This window comes from Chenopodium album, chromosome 18 (assembly GCF_948465745.1).
Source record: "Chenopodium album chromosome 18, dcCheAlbu1.1, whole genome shotgun sequence".
Classification (NCBI taxonomy): domain Eukaryota; kingdom Viridiplantae; phylum Streptophyta; class Magnoliopsida; order Caryophyllales; family Amaranthaceae; genus Chenopodium; species Chenopodium album.
Window position 1 is genome coordinate 25,266,038 of NC_137851.1, and position 9,285 is coordinate 25,275,322.

Consider the following 9,285-nt stretch of genomic DNA (forward strand, 5'->3'; position numbering starts at 1 on the left):
TGCTACCTCTCTGATGTCAAGCCCACAATGGCTTCAGTCTGTCAGGGTGAGGAGCTAATAGACTTTAACGATGTCAAGGATCCTGAACTGACCTCACCAGAAGCCGAAAGGAAAAGGAAAGCTGATAAGCTGGTGGCGGTGAAGAAAGAAAAGCAATAGCAATCACTGACCTAGGAACAGTCAGATGAACTCTGTCCCCAACCGGCTGGTGAATACATTGATATTGCTCTACACAACATCAGTTTAGAATGTACTATTAAGGTGGGGACGACTGCTTTAGCAAAGTTTGATATAGAGTTGCACAACTTGCTAAAAGAATTCAATGACATTTTTGCCTTTGAAGTGGAAGAGATGCAAGCATCAACCCGGATCTTGCTGTCCACAAACTCACTATGGATCCAAAAAAAGCCTATCACACAAAAGAAAAGAAATTATAGCGAGGAGAGAAGTCAAGCGGCAGCCGCTGAGGTAAAAAAGCTGTTAGATGCTGGGTTCATTGAGCCACGTAACTTCCCTTATGGTACCTAACGCCTGTGTGTCGACTACACTGACTTGAACATGGCATGTCCAAAGGGCCGTTACTAGCTTACAAAGATTGACAGTCTAGTCGACTCTACAACCGGGAATTCTTTGATGAGTTTCACGGACGCCTATTTAGGCTTCATTATTTTCCCATGTGGAAAAAAGATCAAGAAAAGACAACTTTCATCACTGGTCATGGGTTATTTTAATATACTAGGAAGCCGTTTGGCTTGAAGAATGCGCCTGCTACTTTCCAACGAATAATTAATAAGGTCTTCATTAATCAAATTGGAGTAATGTAGAGGCGTTCATTGACGATATGATAGTCAAATCCAAGCTACAGAAGGATCATCTTGCTAACCTCTAAGAAACCTTCACCACACTCAAGGGGTACAAGGTCATGCTCTATCATAAGAAGTGTGTATTTCGTGTTGAGTTTTGGAAGTTTCTCGGATATTTGATTGATCAAAGGGGAATAGAGGCCAACCCCAAAGATATAGGTGGTTATTGACATGAAGTCACCCCAAACTGTCAAAGAGGTTCAAAAGCTAACCGGTTGTCTGGCGGCATTGGGGAGATTCCTCAGCCGGTCAAGGGACAAGATGTAGACACCTAATTGTGTCTCCCCAAAAACAATTATCGAACGGCATTGATGAATATCTTTCACGTCATTGATTATCGAACGAAGTGAAAGTGTGAAAAGTCTTGTGATGCGGTTGTTTTCCAACGATATATTATAAGCCCAATTCCGATGAATAATGAGGAAGTTATGGCCAAAATACTAAGTTAGGCCCGAAACAAGTTTTATATACGGCCCAATGGTCTAGTGGATGGCCCATTAATTATTATTCCCAAAGTCATTAGGATTGACTTTAATCTTCTAGAATAATTTAGAAGGTTCTCTTAAGTTCTAGTAGAATTAGGATTAATGATTGTATTTTTAGAAAATAAAGAGTTTTATTTGGAAAAAACAAGTGTTTTCAAAAGAATTAAATCTAATTTTAAAAGATAAGTACGAACATTAATTAGTCTAATTTAATTAGATTAAGGACTCCGTACAGCGCGTTTATCTTTTTAATCCCATCGCAAAACGACAGCTCCATTGCGCCGTAATGAAGCTGTCGCGCCGCGCTGGACCCTGTCACGCCGCGATAGAAGTAGTTTTATTCCAGATTGGATTCGGTCTTTTTCTGATCGTTTCCAGACTATTTTTCTTATAAATAAGACCTTTATTCCCCTTTTTTATCAATCAACAATCATCTAATTCTATTCTCTTCTCTCTTAAGCAAAAGCTTATTCCTTCTCCCTCTTTCTAAGCCTAGCCTTTTCATAAACACAATACCGCATTCACGAGTTTTAGACACACCATGCCAAGCTCGAAGTTGCCTTCGCCCTAGACGTAAAAGGTTGATAATTTCTAAACGTTTGGTCCCAAATCCCTATTTCAATTATTTAAATTAATTGTTAGATTTAATATTTTCCTTGAAGTTACTAACGTGTGTCTTTTGTTATTAGAAAGAGATACGAGGCATCAAAGTAAGTAATTTAATTACTTAATTATTATTTTAATATAGGAATCATGCTTAGATTATTTTAATTCCTAGTATCATGTTAGGATGTTATTTATTGCTTTCTAGTATCATGTTTAGGTTGCTTCCTATTTCTTTTATCTTGTTAATATCATGTTAGGGTTAAAGCTTTGATCTTTAATGTTTAGTGACACGCTAATATTTTTTATTAATCATGTTAGTATCATCCCTAGGATCTTGTTAATATTATTATGCTTTGATGAGATTGAAAATATTATTTTGATGATGATGATTTGTTGTGTCAATATTATTATGTTGCTTGATGTTTATTGTTATTGCTTGATCATGCATTCTCTTGCAGGATTAAAGGAAATTTGTCCTTGTAATCACGCTTAATAAGATAATTAAGAATTTTATTTAGGCTAATGTGATTTTAATTCAAGTGCTCGCCAATAATAGTCTTGTTTGTACATTAATATTCAACCAACATAGGTTAAACAGGTTTAGGATTAATATATTGTTTGTATGTTAGTCAAAAAGCGCACATGAATATGAGAAGAATAAAGTAGAGGCGTATTTTTAGGGCAGGTTCAATCTCTTTTAGGTTGGATTTGAACCATCATCCCCGAATATCTAGACATGGTTCTAGATCACTATGGAGTTAGCGATCTCATGGATCGTGAAGGGGTGTAATCTTAACCTTGTGAACTGTTTACTAGTTCCTAAAACTTGTTGGTGACTCTTTTGCTCTAGTTTCCTTCTCTTTGGACGCCACCATACTTAAGTGTATGATCACAGTGGGCTCAAGTTTGGATGCTTGAAATATTCCCTACACAAGTGCCTTTATTTCTTTCAATCAATCAGAAATAAGACTAGTTTAAAATGGGGGGATGATGGTGACGCGGCCTTTCAGAAATTGAAAGAACATCTACACTCTTTGCCAAGGCTTGTTAGCCCTTTGCCCAAAGAGACTCTTTACATGTAATTAGCCGTTTCAGATCATGCTCTCAGTGTTGTTCTCCTTGCTGAGAGAGACGACAATCATCTCCTAGTCTATTTCATTACCCATGTTCTTCGAAATGCTGAACTACGGTACCCAATGGTTGAAAAGTTTGGCCTTGCTCTTTTCATGGCTGTTAAGAAGTTAAAACCTTACTTCTTGGCATATTCGGTTGTCGTCTATTTAGACCAACCCCTTAAGCGACCAATGATAACCTTGGAGTCATCCGGCAGAATGCTCAAATGGGCTATTGAAATGCAAAATCTTGAAATCACTTTCGAACCAAGAAAGGTAGTGAAGGGTCAGGCGCTAGAAAATCTAGACATGGTTTGGAAAATCTACTGTGAACGGCTGTGGTGCAGGAGTTATATGTCAGTCTCTTGAAGGGGAAGTATGAATATGCACTACTATTCAAGTTCGAAGCCTCAAATAATGAGGTAAAGTATCAAGCCCTACTAGTCGGCATTTGCATATGCCAAACGGCAGGGGCAACAAAAATTGATGCCTTATCTGATTCTCAGTTGCTCGTTAGCCAATACCATGGGGACTATAAGGCCACCCATCCGGCTATGATCAAATACCTGTAGGCGGTCAAATTTGACTCTAAGACACTAGAAGAATTTCATCTAAGTCAAGTGCCTTGGTCTGAAAACAATCTGGCGGATGCTCTGTCAAAGCTGGCATCATCCACCTCCTGTGATACGCCTCGGTCAGTCTTCGGGGAAGTAATGGAAAAATGAAGTATTGCTGAAGAACATCCCAACGGAGTTCTAAACAGAAGTTTAACTTGGATGGATAACGCTAGACGGTACCCTGTCGGATACGTATCCAGAAATGGTCGCAATAAAAAATGTGCGTCCAACTTTGAAATAAAAATGGAGAACTCTTCAATAAGGGCTTTCTGAAGCCTACTTTGAAGTGCATCACCCCTGAGAAGGGGCAAGAGATTCTAGAAGAATTACATTCGGGCTACTACACCTCTCATATTGGCGGTAGGGCTCTAGCAGTCAGAGCTAGGCGTTAGGGCTACTTTTTTCTCACGCTTAAGGCAGACGCCATGGAAATGGTGAAGAAGTGTGACAAGTGTCAACGATTTGGCAAGCTAATCCATCGTCTGACTACTGATCTGACGGCCATTTATATCCATTCGCCAAGTGGGGCATGGATATCTTGGGCCCGTACACTCCTACGCCAGGCGGACTGATGAGTGCCATAAAAATGGCATTCATTTGATAAGTATTTAAGTTGTTTTTACCTTCTTTTTATAGCTTTATTTCTTAATAAATGCTTAGTTTTATGCATTTTCTCTTTATTTCCCTTTTCTCTCTTGTTTTGTGTTTATATGGTTTTTCTTATGTTTTCTCCTTTATTTCTCCTCTTTTCATGGTTGTAGGTATTGTACAAGGTTTGAGTCTCAATATTGGTGGTTTTCTAAGTTGGAAGATGCTTTTGGAGTAAGCTCATAGCATTGGGAAAGCTCAAGATACAAGGAAAAGGATGCTCGAGGTTCTAGCTCTTGCGCTCTCAAGTCGTGCTCTCATGAAAAGATGGTGCTGAACCCACCGTAGAGGCCCTTGCAAATTGCCACCCCCAACATGTATCAAGTGGAGCTCACGAGACGCATTTACGAGCGCAGGAAGCGGCGAAGAAGTCGAAGAAACCCAGAAGAGCGCGGACACGTTACCCAGCCGCGCGGGCACGCATGGAGCGTGCGCGGGCTCGTGGCTTTACTCGCACGGGCGCTCCTCCCTGTTTGCGGCTTTGCTCGATTTCATTTTTCGCGCCTCTTATAAATACCTTTTGACAACCGATTTTTGTAAGAAGTTTTGAGACATAATTTTGATCATAATTTTAGCTTAGTTGAGAGTTTCTCTCTCTAGTTTTAGGGTTAGTTTAGGAGTAGATTTAGAGAGAGAAAGTTAGAGATTTCGATGGTGATTTGAGAGATTGATGATACAAGGGTGACAATTATGTTGAAGATCATCTCTATTATCAATGAACATTTCTAACTCTATCTGATCTTATGTTTTGTTTAGATTCATGTTTGTTTGATTTGATTTAGATGTTTGATCTTGATTAGTGTAATTGTTCTTTGATGAGTGTCATTTTTGGCATTCATAAGGTAGTCTTTTAGGTTATTTCTTTCCCTTTTTGTTGCTTTCTTCTTTTAGTTTTGGCCCTTTTTCGTTTAGTTTCTCCTTTTTCCTCTTTCTCTATGCTTCTCGTGTTTTTATCGTGTTTTTCCTTTATTTTGCTCTTTTTCCCTTTTATTTCCTTCCTTTGTTTACTTGTGTAGGTATTGTGAGATTCACCTTGGCAAAGGATGCAATTCGGGACCTCAATGATCAAGCAAGGAAGAAGCATTTGGCTAGAGAGGGCTTAGAGAGGCCTTGGAGAGACCTCGGAGAGGTCTCCATGGCTTTCCACCAGGCCGCGGGCGCGGGACTTCAAGCCGCGGGCGCGGGCTTTTATTGTTCAAAAGTGCCAAAAGTTGGCAGGAACTAGCCGCGGTTGCCCCGCGGTCTCTCCGCGGGCGCGGGCAATTTGGAGAGGTCTCTCCGCTCAGAGAGACCGCGGCTCCCCTGATCAGCCTTTGGGAGCAGGGGACTTCGCCGCGGGCGCGGGTGCTGCCCAGGCAGCCCGCGGAGGGTTCCGTACCCATTTTTCTGCGGGCGCGGGCTTATCGAGAGACACCACGGGAGCTGCCGATTTCTTCTTAGCCTATAAATAGAATTGTATTTCTTTTTTTGAATCTAACTTTTTGATAATTTTCATTAGCTTAGTTTTAGAGAGAGAAGTTAGAGAGAAGTTCTTGGTTTTTGATTTGTAACTCAACAATTGATCAATCAAGTTTGGATTTCTTCATTTTCAATCATCAATTTTAGTGAGATTCTCTTCTTTCTTTCATCTTTTACTTACTTGTTATTTGATTCTTTTGCTTGATGTTTGTTTTTCTTGGATTTGAGTTTGATAATATTGAATACTTTGATTTCTATTAGATTTTGATATAGAATGATGATCAATGCAATTTCTAGTTATTTGTTCTTGAATTTCACCATGATTAGTGAGTAGATTAGTTGCTAGGGAAAGGGGGAAGCATGTTTGATTAATGGAAATGCTAGTTGATGCTCTTTGATTGGTTGATTTGTTGCAATTAAATTGGTTGACATAGTTTTGCATGAGATTGATTAGATTAGGATTGATCACCCTATAAGATTAATCTAGATTGCATTGCAACTCTTAATGACATGACTAATTGATTTAAAGGTTGCTCTAATTGATTGAGTTTGCTTATGATTCTTCTTGGTTTGCCTTTCATAGCGACCACTAGATTGGCCTATAGGAGATAGTATTTAAACTCTCTTGATTGCTACTATTGTTTGTCCATTGCAATACTTGAATTAATTGATTGAGCTTTAATCTAGCATTATCATTGATTTTGCATGTGGAACCCATATCCCTAGTGTTTAGACCTTTGATTATTTGTTGAATTTGATCTAGTTCATTTTAGTACCAACCAATATCTCATTTTCGATTCCGAGGTAGCTTGACTTAGACTTTAGTTTTCATCATTGCATTCCCTTGGGACCGACCCTTAACTTACCCTATATTCATATAAGGTTGGTTAGGTGTTTACAAATTTTGTTTGGCTTGGGGAAAGGGTAGAAAACGACATGCATTTTCATCTTGTCAAAATGGCGCCGTTGCCGGGGAACGCTATTGGTGCTTAGCTTTTGTTGTTGAGTCTACTTCATTTTATAAAAAAAATACAAAAAGATTTTGTTTCTTTAGGCTACACTTGTAGCCGTGCTACTAATATTTTTGTTTGAGTTTTGCATGCATAGAACCCGTGATCGTTCCCTTGTTCCCCTTGATCCGGAAATTAAGAGGACTCTTTCAAGAAGAAGAGTGGATAATAGATCCTTGGGTTATAGCTCTTCAAGTGAAGAAGAAATTCAAGAAGAGCAAGGAATGGGTGAAAATCCTAGAATAGCCTTGAAGGAGCTTGGAGTGCCCGGGGCATATAGGTTTGAGAGAGGAATAGCTCCAACTACTACTCCGGCAAATGACTTCGAAATCCGGCCGGCAATGATCACCTTGATTGAGAGAAGGCAATATAGTGGGGCTAAGAATGAGAGCCCATTGAACCATCTAAAAGAGTTTGAAAAATATTGCAACACCATCAAAGTCAATGGGGTTTCTCAAGAATTTATCCGCCTCAAGTTGTTCCCTTTCTCTCTAATAGGAAGATCTTTGGAGTGGCTAGACAAAGAGGTGAAGCTCAACTCCTTGAGAACTTGGGACGATGTCACAAAGGCTTTCTTGTCCCGCTTCTACCCCCAAAAGAAGACGGCGGAGGCAAGAGCCTTGATTCAAGGGTTCAAGCAAAGGCCGAGTGAAAGCCTTTACGAAGCATGGGAGAGATTCAAAGAGTATCAAAGGGAGTGCCCTCACCACGGAATCCCCACATACCAAGTGATCCAAATCTTCTATGGCGGTTTAAGTCCCCAAGGCAAGTCATGCCTTGATGGAGGGGCCGGGGGCCCTATCATGAACAAAACCGAAGAAGAAGTTGTGGACATCATTGAGGACGTGGTGACATATTATAGGGATTGGCAAGATGGGGAGAGGGACTCTTCAAGCAAGCAATCTTCATTGTACTCGGTGGACCATCTAAACGCAATCAACAACCTTTCCTCCCAAATGACAAACTTAGGAATGGAGGTCACCGCAATCAAAGCTAAGTTGGAGAGCACTTCTTCCCCTTCTCAAGCTTCGAATCTTCCCTCCCAATTTAAGGGGAGAGGTACTCCTTCTAACTCTCAACCCCCTCCCTCTTCACATAATATGCCTTTGGGTTGCTTGTTTTGTGATGCATGTGGATCGTATGATCATGACTCTAGTGCTTGTCCTAATGAATGTGTTGATGAGTTTGATAACCATGAGAGTGAACATGTGAATTATGTGTCGAATAATAATGGTCAACTGTTTGATAATCAAAGGGGTCAATGGAATAGGAACTTCCAAGGCCAAGGCAATTTTGACAACTATAACCAAGGTGGTGGTTATAGAAACCAAGGGAACCAAGGTTCTCGTGGTAACTATAATAATCAAGGTTATAGTGGCCAAAATCAAGGCCAATATTATGGTAATCAAGGCCAAAATTATGGTAACCAAAACCAAGGTTATGGAAATCATAACCAAGGTAGTGGTAACCATAATCAAGGTGGTGGAAACCATAATCAAAGCTATGGCCAAAGTCAAAATAGGAGTAATTGGAACAATCAAGGACGGGGTAATTTTCAAAATAATTCTCAAAGAGGTCCCCCACCCGGGTTTGTTCCAAAAACTCAAGGTGAAAGTTCCTATTCTCAACCTTCTTCACCTAGGACTAATTTGGAGGAGATAATTGAGAATCAAACCAAGTTGTTGAACACATACATGGCCGTGAGCGATAAAAAATTCAATGAAATGATGACCCACAATAAAATGCTTGAAAACCAAATCTCTCAACTTGCTAATGCCTTGAAAGATCATGCAAGCCCTTCTTCTTTACCTTCCCAAGGTCTTGACCCCAAGAAACTTGAGGAGTTATTGCCTAGGAAGGATGTAGATAAGGAGATTCCTAGGGAGGTTTTGGTTGAGGATGAGGAAAAAAGGGCATCATTGGATGAGGTAGTTGTTGAGACACCTAGAGAGGTGAAAGTAGAGAAAGAGATTGTGAGACCCAAACTCCCCTACCCACAAAAATTCATGAGACACAAATTGGATGAACAATTTGGGAGATTCATTGAGATGCTAAAACAACTCCACCTTTCTCTACCTTTTACCGATGTGATCAACCAAATGCCAAACTATGCCAAATTCCTCAAGGATATTTTGAGTGGGAGAAGAACTTGTGAGGTTGTGGAAACCATCAATTTGACCGAAAATTGTAGTGCTATCATCATGAACAAAATGCCACCCAAGTTGAAGGACCCTGGGAACTTCTCCATCCCTTGTGCAATTAACAAGATGCAAATTGATAATGCCTTATGTGACTTGGGAGCTAATGTGAGCCTAATGCCATTTTCGGTTTATCAAAGACTTGAGCTAGGGGAACTCTTACCTTCTAACATTACCTTGCAATTAGCAGATAGGTCTATCAAATTTCCAAAAGGTAAGGTAGAAGATGTCCCTTTGAGGGTGGGGAAGTTTGTGTTTCCCGTGGATTTTGTTGTTCTTGAAATGGAT

General features: G+C 40.1%; 1 pseudogene; it reads right to left on the reverse strand.

The window, feature by feature from the left end:
* Positions 1 to 7,415: 7,415 nt before the first annotated feature.
* On the reverse strand, positions 7,416 to 7,514 carry LOC145593295 (small nucleolar RNA R71; annotated as a pseudogene).
* Positions 7,515 to 9,285: the final 1,771 nt, after the last annotated feature.